Consider the following 12147-nt stretch of genomic DNA (forward strand, 5'->3'; position numbering starts at 1 on the left):
CTTCACATTTTTTCCAATGGTACTGAAAGAGGTTTACATGCTCTCATATCATACTTGGATAATATATCCAATCCATATTGACTTTGGGATAGCCATATACCATCATCATATTAGATTACCTCAATACTAAGAAGGTATCTTAGCTCACCCAAATCCTTCATCTCAAAATTCTTCAAGAAATCCTTAACTTCAGTAATCCCATTGTCACTCATATAATAACAAATCATCGACATAGATGACTATGATGACCAAACTTACATCTCCCTTTCTCACATAAAGTGAGTGATCAATATCGGAAATATAAAGGCCAATATTAACAAGATACTCTCTGATCTTGTCAAACCATGCTCTAGGTGCTTGCTTCTACCCATAGAGTGCATTCTTTAATTTGCACACATATGTGGGATGTTCTAAATCGTCGTAACCTATTGGTTGCTTCATATACACTTCTTTTTGCAATTCATCATGCAAGAAGGCATTCTTAACATCCATTTGTTGCAAACTCCAACCCTTGGTTGTGCTACCAAAGCAATCACACATTGAACAATTGCCATTCTAGATTGAATGTCTCTTCATAATCTATGCCATATGTTTGAGCATAGCCTTTTGCACCCAACCTAGTCTTATACCTGCTAATCAAACCATCTGCATTATGCTTGATTTTGTAAACCCACTTATAGCCAATAGCTTTCTTGCCCTTAGGCAAGGATACCAAATCACAAGTCTTATTGGCTTCTAATGTAGCCATCTCCTCATCCATTGCTGTATCCCAATGAGCATGACTAAGAGCATCCTCATAAAAAGTGGACTCAACATCCTCAACTACCTTCATCAGATAAGCAGAATGGTGAGTTGCATAACCTTCAAAACCAAATCTTGTAACATGGTATTTAACCATGCTAGATATGTGTACCATTGGATCACTCAATGGAGCCTTTACATTACTATGTGCTCTCTATACACCTGGTGTCCTGACTGAAGGAATACCAAGCTCATCATCCAAACTCTCTAAACTACTAGAATCTCCATCAAATCCCAAATCACTAGTAAATGCATCATTACCATCCAACACTTTCTTTTTTCCTTTATCTTTACCTGCAACACTTGTAGATCCTTCTGAAGATATGGGGCTACTCAGTCTCCCAGACCAAGGGCTAATTGTAGGTGTAGTACTAGATGATGTTTCTAGTCCACTAAGACTCTGAAATTCTTGCTTTTCTTTCCGCACATAGCTATCATAATCATGATCATTATCTGGTACATCACCAATAGATGTATACCAACTGCTCATCTCATAAAAAATAACGTCCTTGCTCACTTTGAACTCACTTGTGAACAAGGTTATACAACGATACCCTTTTTGTATTCAATAAAAATACATTTTTTAGCCTTTGGATCAAGCTTCTTTCGTAGCTCATCTAGCACATGAACATATGTAATATAGGCAAATACTTTAAGTGTGACACATCGGGCTTCTTGCCTGTGTAAAGCATTCTTCAAGGGTCCTCCCATGAACTGCAGCTCTATGGGAGTTCTATTCATAATATAGACAATAATATGAAAAACTTCAGACAAAAAATATTTTGGCATCTTCTTTTCAACCACCATCAATGCCTCTGCAACTTCTTCAATATGCCTAACTTTTCTTTTTGCAACCCCATTTTGGTGTGGGGTGTACCTACACGTAAATTGTCTCTTTATCCCATGAGACCTTAAGAAGCCACTAAACTCATTAGAGAGGTACTCTCTCGCTCCATGTAATCTCAAGCACTTAACTTTCAAGCATGTTTCTATTTCAATAGCCGCCTTGAAAGATTTGAAGTGCTAAAATGCATCACTCTTTTTCTTCATGAAATATACCAGTAGCTTTTTTGAACAATCATCAATAAACATGACAAACTATTTTCTACCACCAAGAGATAGATTGTGTGTAGGCCCCCAAATGTTTGTATACACAACAAGTATATTTCTACCCACATCTTTGTCATGCGAAAAGGGTTGTCTTGCCTGCTTACCAAATTGTCATGCTTCACACAATTTATGAAATTCTAGAATTCTAAAAGCAGGCAACCTTGTAACCAATCCTTGGGACTACATTAATTTCAGCCTTTACACATTTGCATGTCCAATATGTTTATGCCATATTTCAATGTCTGCAACCACTCCTTTTTCTTTAGCATACATAACAACATTCATTGCATAAATTTCAACATCTAAAGTGAATATGTAGCCAACTTTACTTCCTTTTGTGACCAACTTGCACTTATCATTAACGTCTTCTAAAAAACAACCTTTTGCATTAAATCAAACTTGCAACCCTTGCTCTACCATTTGGCCAACCAACACTAAATTCTTTGTGTTGATTAATGGCACATGTAATACATCTGATAGACTCTTTGTCTGGCCATCATGCAAGGACAAGGGAACATTTCCAAATGTGTGAAATTAGATGGCATGAATCATCACCTGTTTGCACATAACCTGGATTTTGTAAGTTTTACATCTCTTCAAATAAATCAACATGACTAGTCATATGATTAGATGCACCTTAATCGACATACCATATATTATCATGTGTCCCCTTTCCTATTACAACATTCATCATATGCTACATAATAAATTGACGCTCATTTTTGTCTTCATTCTATCGTGAAGATGATGCATAGTTTCGTTGCTCCAATTTACTACTGTGGATATCATCCTTATTAGCATAACAATGGGCTGTGATATGACTTGTTTTGCCACAATAATGGCAAACAATAGCAGAATTTTTGAAACCTCTATTCTGCTATCCACCTCTTCCTCTCTAGAGCTCCCCCTACCTATAAAGTTTACACGGCCTCCTAAAACCTGCATTTTACCAAATTGGTAATTTAACTTGTTTTATTGGTTATCACTAGCACGTCCCATACCATAGCCTCTCAAAGAGGATCTGCCACATTCCCTTCTTGAAATTGAGTAAAATGCTTGAACTTGTTCATTATTTCTTTTAGATGAGTCACCCTGCATATCATGAGGGTGATCGAATCATCTAGAAATGATTTTCATAAATATATAGAAGTGACAAATGATTTTCAAGCCTTCTCATTATTAAGGCCGCCCAAAGTAGATGAAACCAAATCATCATCATTAGGCATTGCATCAATCGCTGCTAAATCATCTACAATGCTCCTCATATTCAAAACATACTAATTGACATACATTTTTCCTTTCTTCAAGGTATTCAACTCTCGCTTGAGTTGAATCTTGTGTGCCATTGTATTTATTGAAAACATGTTCTAAAAAATTGTCCAAGAAGTTGCATGTGAAGTTTCTACATTCCTTCAATTATATTACTATATTGTATGAGTATCACATAAATTTTTAGTTACTTCTTTTTAATTCTATCTTGTATGTGCTATGTCCTAGCATTGTATTATCAATGAATGCAGCAGACAGCCAATACATCACCTTTTTGTCTTTTGTATTTCACTCTTTCCACGTCTTTAATTCATCTACAGTCGTAAGGATACTTAGCTCCGGCTCCTACTCTTTACTTGAAACAAACTCATAAAGGCCCTTTCCAATGAGGAAGCTTGTCACACGGAACTTCCATGAAGGGTAGTTTTTCTTGTCCATCTTCTCAATGATGGGATTTCCACTGTTCTTTGCCATTATCACAAAAATGATACAAAACAACAAGCAAGTCTTCTGCAACCTTTCATAACAAGTGTATAGTAATATACAAGCAACCTTTTTCACCGATTGCTCAATATTACATGTAATCTACAACCTATTTGCATATAAAACTTATGTTCGCTTCTTGGCAAACACCTCAAAAACTACAGATTCAAAATCTACAACGTGTGCACCCACTTTCGATCAATACAATCAAAATCGTAGCATACCCTGAAATTGCTGCAATCTTGTGGCTCTAAAATGGGCCTTGAAATAGTCTCAAATGCTCTCCTCGCACATCAAATCTCACAACAATTTGAGATTTTTACTTTGCCCTGCTTTCGGTGCCTCCACAGGCACTATCCAAGAGAAAGAGTGGAAGAATGGGAGAGCTTCTTACCCTTTGCTTGCTTGCTCAAATCCTTGCTTATTCTCCTTCACTTCAGCCTTCAAAACTAGTCTCTCTCAGTGGCGTCGCTCTGATACCATGTCAAGAATCGTGTGATGGGGGGACTTGCTTGAGTTGCTACACCAAACACATATCATACATAAAAGAGGAAGCTCACTCAATGACACAAGAAGAGAGATGGAGGCCAAAACATTTTCTTGCTGGTTTTTTTCTTCTTCTCCCACACACAATACGTATACACAAAGTATAGATAAGATACAATATAAAGAAAAATCGCATACTAAGTTAAACAATGCATAATTGACTATACTAATTGATTGGTGCTATAACTTTGCTAGCTGTAGGTAGGTGTAACAAACTAAATACAATAACTGACAAGTCAGTGGCCATGTGAGAATCATAATGACTACTGATGTGCTGAGTGTATATGTGTGGACCCATCTAGCCAAGCCGTCCATCATCAATGTCCGCATGTGTTGAGCTTTCCATCTCAACACTCACTCTAAAAAATGATGCACAAGAAGATAGAAAAGAAGGTAGAAGAGCAGATACTCAAAGTTGGCACACAAGAATGAGCTCTCTATTTACTTTTACACATTAGATACATTAGGGTTAGGGGTGGGGTTTCTCATGTAAGTTGGGTAATATCTACTCTTTTCCACAAGGTTTATGATTGTCCTTTTTTCTTTTGCATGCAATTTGGGTTTTTATAGATACAACTTAGGTAAAAATGGATAGAGATTTCCTGCAACATTCTCATTAATTGTGGGTTTGGAATTGAGACTAAGCTACCATTTTATGTGGGAGTGAGCTTATTGTAAGAATGTATTTCAACCATAAGTAATAAATTAGAAATATTACAAAAGTAGCTTATGGATGAGAAATGGCTATTTTTAATGCATTAAGATTTCTTGGAATCAATCACGATTTGAAGAAAATTATATTTCAGTACTCTTCTATCTTTTAACTTGTCATTATCAACCCTTTCCTTTGTGAGGTTTACATTTATCCATCTCTTGCAAACAAGTACTAGTTACATGGTATGATCCTTTGGTTTGGTGTGGGTAATGTATGGAGTGATTAATAACGACAAGGATTTGATGACTATCAAAATTGATGATTACCATGATTCATGTTTAGTTTACTTGCATATATTGTGCTCGCCCTTGGGGTGTTCCTACCTGATAGTGAGGTGGTGTGGTGTATGTGCAAATGCAATTGGGAGATGGGTCTAACACCAAGTTGTAGAAGCTCATTGGTGGGTGTCCTAAACTTGAGAACCTAGTTGGTGGAATGCTAAATGGTGTGGTGGAATTTAGGGTGACAATATTGTTGAGCAAGCCTAGGGTCATGGAGTTGGCCACTCAAGCCATAGGGGGTGCATCTAATCTTGAGAACCCCTAAGTGCAATGAGTATGACTGGTGGATCTAACCTAGTTGGAGTCTCTTTTTAAACCTTCTTTTTATTTTTACATCTTTTAATGTATATCATAAATTTACATTTTAAGGAGAGGTTACAACATTTTTAATAGTCAATCTTTGCTTAATAGGTAGCCTTTTACTAACTCTTGTAGAGGATTGGGTGATTTGGAAAATGGGTGAATACAATGAGTAAGCTTACTATTGATCATATCTTCTAGCAAAAAAATACAATAGGATGGGAGTAATAGTGCTCGAAGATGAAGTTGTGCCATTGCGAGTTGATTCTAGTAGTAACATGAAAGAAACAAGGGATTTTTGAGAATCAATAAATAATTGAAGGTGGTGATGCAAGCTGGGTCAAGATAGTTGGTGAAGTGCATGATAAAGCTAGAAAACGATTCTTAAGTTAGATTTGAGGATGCAATAAGTACATCTTTGTGGATTTGTGGCACACATGGGGACCTTTGGGAAGCTATATTGGCACTTTCCTTTTAGAGAGACTAGTAGAATCTAAACCAAGCTTCATTAGTCTTTAGGATAGTGTAAAGCCACATGGATTATAGCTTCTACCCTTCTCACAATTTCCTACTAAGGCAATATCAATCTTGTTGAAATTGGCATGCCTTGGTGGATGTACCATACCATCCATTTACTATGTTGGCAGTTGTCTTGATAAGAGTCTAGAGAAATTGAATGGGTAAAACCTATCCAAGCATTGATTCCTAGGAGACATTAAAGCCATATATCATAGCAATGTTAGACTTGTGAGGATCTTGGAATTTCTAAAAGGGCCTTTTCAGGATCCTCTTCCCATTCCTCACTGCTCAAATGTCTATGGGGATCATACGTTCTAGTAATTTTTTATGTTGTGCTTGGAGGACTTTGTTCATTTGATCATAATGCTCTTAAGTCCATGCTTATATCTCTCTCTCCTCATGTGGGACTTGGGACTCTTCCATGGGTGAATCTAATTTCCATATGTCTTTGTAGTCAATTGGTGGTGTCATTTTTTTGGTGGCTCCAAGGCTATCATAGCGCCTTCTTTTTCCAGATAAAGTTGGGTGCTTGATATTGAGGGTGCCTATGAAGAAGTAATCATGTAAAATCCCATCTCCTTAATTTCTTTTTTGCACTTTGCCAACCCTTGGCCTACTAATATGATGATACTTTATTTTCTTAGCCAAAGTCATGGTTTAGAGAAGAGGTAGCTAGTGAAAGCTTTACCTTAGGCTCTTTTTCATCAATAGATGACAAGATGACCAAGAGGATTGCATTTTAGTAGAGCACTTGTTGTATGGAGATGATGTGCTTACAAAACATAGACATCTTCTTATAACAATTATCTTTTGTATTGCACTAGTTGAATTTGTGGCCATTTTTCTAACAAACTCATCTCTTGCCTTGTGCTGTAGAGAAGAGGTATAACTAGTGAAATCTTTATCTTAGGCTCTTTTGAATCATCAATGGATGACAAGGTGACTAAGAGGATTGTGTTTTGGTATTGCATGGAGATGATGTGCTTACAAAATGCAGACATATTCTTATAATGGTTTTGCCTTTGTATTACACTAACCGTAAATCTATGGCCATTTTCCTAACAAACTCCTCTCTTGCCTCATACATCTGCATTGTTTTCTTTTCTACACTTTTAGCAGCTTTTGCATCAAGGTATTGGGATTTTGTAGCCATGTGAAGGTTGTCTTCAATTGTCTGTGTATCTAACGATTCTCTTGTAGCTCACTAGTCAAAGTGGTTGTTTTTCATTTCTCTTGCTCTAGGTGGATGGTGAGTTATACCCTTGAGGTTCTAACTTCTTGATACTTCTTTTGTATCTCCTCCATTTCCATCACATTTTCTCTCGTCTCTTCTATTTTCTTGGTCATATCCTTTATTTGTGTCTGTGCTTCTAGGAGTTTTTGGGTTGACACTTATACATACTCTTCACGAGCTACTTTTTCATATCCAACTGTATTCCTACCATTCCTTAACAACTCTAGCCTTGTCTTTCTTGAGCACTTCATATAGGTTCTCAATTGTCACACTCCTTGGGATGATATAGGTTATCTTATTAGGTTGGTATTGAGAATCATTGGGTGATTTTCCAGGTTGTGTTGCTTTAAGAATGGACCATAAATCTTCCATTGGTTTTCTCTTCTTCATCTTGGTCATCTCTTGTGGGAGCTTCTTGCTCGACCGCCAAGGCCCATGGATCGCTTATCATTTTAAGAGTTTCAAGCCAAGTGCAATGGCTACCTCTCACATAGCCATGCATGCTCTCACACCTACGAGTGTAGTGAGCTTACCTTCATGCCCGATCGAGTTGCCTCCTCCCTCAAGCTCTCTCGTAGCTCCATGATCCAAGGTGCAAGCTCAAGCAAGCTCAATCCTCAAGCTCCAAGCTCCAAGCTCCATTACCGCATGCAAGAAAAGAGAAGAGGAAAGAAGACAAGAAGAAGAGAGGAGAATATAGAGAGCTTCTCTACCACAGTTCCTCACCCTCACACCCTCATTCCCTCTCTCAAGCACAAGCACAAGCAAGAAGAAGAGAGCTAGTTTTGGCCACACACAAGAATGATCTTCTTCATTCACTTTTTACCTTTTTATACATACTCTACTCCTCTTGGGCACCCACCCCTTTTTTACATGACCGAGCATTTTAGCTTAGGTTCTCTTTCCCTATTCCCTTCCTATTTACATTATCCCTTTACCCATGCTCACCTACATTTACAAATTGCACAAGAGGGAACATGGTGCTCTTTTACAAGGATATATGATGCACTTTTATATTTAAAATGCACCTTTTCTCTTTTGCACTTGCCTTGGACTTTTGAGTTTGCTTCTTGCACTTTTGGCTCTTTTCCTCTTGTTTTTCCATTGGGCCATCTTTTTCTGCTTTGTCCTACATCTTTTTAATTTTCTTTGCTTTCTTTGCATTGAGGTAAACCCGCTAAGGAAAGAAGAGGTGGCAAAATGAATGTGCCATAACCAAGGATAGACTACGTGGGTGTAGTCCAGCTATAGAATCATTGGTGTATCCTCATGTTGGTCACCTAACATGCCATTGAATACTATCCTGCCACATCACCAAGACATGTAGTGGATGTCAGCTCATCTAGAGCTCAACATCTCAACACTCCTCCTCAAGCTCAGCATGAGCTCATGAACTCCAAGCATACTCATGAAGCATTGAAGCTTCTTAGCTCCCAAGGCCTTGGTAAAAATATCAACATTTTGATCCTCTATGCTAACATAAACCAAGTCAATATCACATGTCAAAATCCACTTCCAAATGAAATGGTAATGGATCTCTATGTTTTTGGTATGTGCATGATATATTGGATTCCTAGCCAACGAATGATACTAAGGCTATCACAATAGATGATAACCTTTTTGTTCACCTACATCCCCTAAATCACTAAGTAGCTTACGTAACCAAGCTACCTCATATGCTACAATTGCAACACCTTTGTAGTTTGTCTCTATAGTAATAGACAAGGCAATTATCGGCTATTTCTTGTTGCTCCAAGTAACAACAACACTACCAAAGGAAAATATAAAACCATTGGTAGATCTTCTGTCTAAAATACTACTAGCACAATCTGCATCTGTGTAACCATGCAAGTCCAATGGTGCACTTGCATCCTAGAATACAGCATAGTCCAATGTGGACTTGATATAGCGCAATGTGTATTGCACTACATCCAAATGTGGCTTCCATGGAAGCTGCATAAACCGACTCTCCAAAAACTAATTGTGTAGTTTAAGTCTATTGGCCTAGTGATAATCAAATAGATAAGGCTGCGCACAATCTTTCAATATATAGTGACATCCTCAATTAAGCCACCCTCATGTGCACTAAGCTTAGCATTAACATCTAAAGGTATAGAAAGAGGCTTGCAATTAGCCATACCATACTTCTTCAACATATCCAATGCATATTGTCTCTGTGAAAACCATATACCCTCTAGACCTCCTGATTATCTTTATGCCAAGAAAATAGCATAGCTCTCCCAAATCCTTCATCTCAAATTCAGTCTTGAGGAGAGCCTTCGCATTGTCAATCTTTATCTCACTATTATCCACATATATAGTAATGACCACAATACTTGCATTGCTCTCATAGAAATAGAGTGAATGTTCAGCCTATGCTTTGCAAAATCCAATTCTGGCAAGGTATTTTGGAATCCTATCATGCCATGCCCTAGGTGCTTGCTTCAACCCATACAAGGCCTTACAAAGCCTACATACATTATGTGGATGATTCTCATGCACACAACCACGTGGTTGCTCCACATAAACTTCATCTTGCAATTCCACATGCAAGAAGGCATTCTTAACATCCATTCGATGCATGATCCAACCTTTTGATGCAGCCACTGCTATGACGTCTATGTTTTATCAATCTATGTACACTATGCGATCTTAACAAGCCTAGGCAAGAGACCTCATAGCCATAACCATTGTGAGTAGGGCTACAAGGATCCTAGTGTTCTACCCCGTACCTTAGGTGAGATCATAGATTAGTTATTTCTCATTGACATAAGTTGTGATATCCATAAATTTCTATCTACAAATGCAAAGATCTCAATCAAGGTTGGAGGTATAGTCATTGATGGGGGCAAAGAGTTAGATTTTCAAAACCATTGTAATGTTGGCACTAAGGGTTGATGCAGAAGGATAACCAACAATGATGGTAATGGTTGGCTTCCAATTAACATGCATAGGTGGTAGCCTAAGTTGCAAGGACTTTTTCATTGTAGGGAGGAAGTGGAAGCTTATTTTAGCTACAACATAGGAGACACTTGTAGCATACCTAGTGACTCTTTCATCCAGAATAGTGAGTTGAGCATGCCATTGATTTGCATGTGTAGAATACATAGAACTTGGAGAGGCCTATGCTTCATCAATCCATACACACTGTATCTTAACGAAGTTGAGGCGAGAGATCTCATGGCCATACACAATTATCTAGGACTAGGTTAGGGAACCATAGGGGTACTATCATATATCTTAGGTGAGATCATAGCATAGCAAGCTTGTATTAACCTAAATTGTGATGTTCGTAAAGTTCTACTCAAGTGTAGAATTGGTTCCGATTGTGAAATATTACCGTAGCTATATTTACTAGAATGATAGCAGCATTGTGTCATAACTATTTTTGACTCACTTTTCTTCTATTCTTTGGCCTTTTATTTCCTTTATCCTCTTATGAGTTATTTCCTTTCTTATTGTTGATTTGTTGTAACTTTTCCAAGGTGCATGGTCCTTATTACTAGCTCTTAAGCTTCCTTCCATTGATATAATCATAAATCTTTATAGTATTAGCACCTTTCTCTTAATAATATCTGGTGGGGTAATCTCTAAGGCTTGGCACAATCACACATATATTATACATGATCCCTAGGCTCATTAAAAGATTTATGATAATAGCACATGGTTTTGTGATGTACATGAGGCTCTATCTCCAATTCCAAGGGTGCAATTGTTTAATAGAGTCCATTCATAGCTTTGGTGTTTATTAAATTGGTCCTAGAGGATAGAGTTATGACCCAACTAGTTCCAAGAAAATTTCAACATCTTGTGATAATTAAGCTGATATGATTTTCATCACTTTGTATTCTTTATGCTAATGAAATTATGGTAATATTGGATTTGAATCCATGGTTTTCAACACTACGCAGAGTATTATATTCTCTAAATTTCTTCCATTATGTATCATATTTACTTGAAAATGATGTTTTAATGTTGCTTTTCTTGTACTCATACATACTAAGAAATCCATAGATAGGACCACTTGCTTCCTCCCTAAAAATTTTCTTTTGACCTATGCTTGAGTTATGACAACACTTTGAGGATGACATTGGATAAATGCATCTAAAGGATGGATACATGGCAAGAAGTTTAGGTCACTTTTCTAGAGTTATAGTTTCAAGGGAAAAGTTACTTAGGATGGTGTCATCATTATGGTGCCCCTTTTTAGAGTGTCCATCCTATTCGCCTTTAATATATAGTTTATCATGCCATTTTTTGCATCTCTCTTTTTGAAACAACATCCCGTGTATAAGTGTAAGCCTACCTCAATAACTAATTAGAAAAGATAGAATTCTTTATACCCTATAAAGGGACACTCGAAGATTAAGTGCTACAGTGGTGTTACATCCAGGTTAGCCATAAATACTATGGTCTATTTCCACCTTGTGAAGTATGATAGCCCAAAAGTTGCACTAACCTTACCCACTCTCCTTTGTTTTCTTCTACTATTTTCGCAACAATAAACACACGATATTTTTCCTGCTATCTAATTTGTCTTGTTATCTATTTGGAAATCAAGCCAAATATAAGAGAATTTATCATAAAGAATGACATATTATTTCCTTTGTATGGTGTTCCACAATTCAACTCTTGGTCTATTCAATCAAAGCTTTGGCTTCACATCTTTGGGGATTTAATGTCCTTTGGAAACCCCATTGAACCTAGTTCTATCCTCACCCTAACGAGTGTCTTAATCTACTTGCCAAGCCATACTCTCTTGGTGAAATGTTTAGTTTGGAGTTAGAATATCTACCGATTAGAGTAATATACAAAAACATCAATTCAAGGAAGGCCTCTTTTCTTTCCATTTTCTAGCTTCTCAAGGCACTCTTGAAGAGTTCCATAAT

This window comes from Lygodium microphyllum, chromosome 9 (assembly GCF_053477565.2).
Source record: "Lygodium microphyllum isolate KBCC chromosome 9, Lygodium_microphyllum_v1.1.10, whole genome shotgun sequence".
Lineage (NCBI taxonomy): Eukaryota > Viridiplantae > Streptophyta > Polypodiopsida > Schizaeales > Lygodiaceae > Lygodium > Lygodium microphyllum.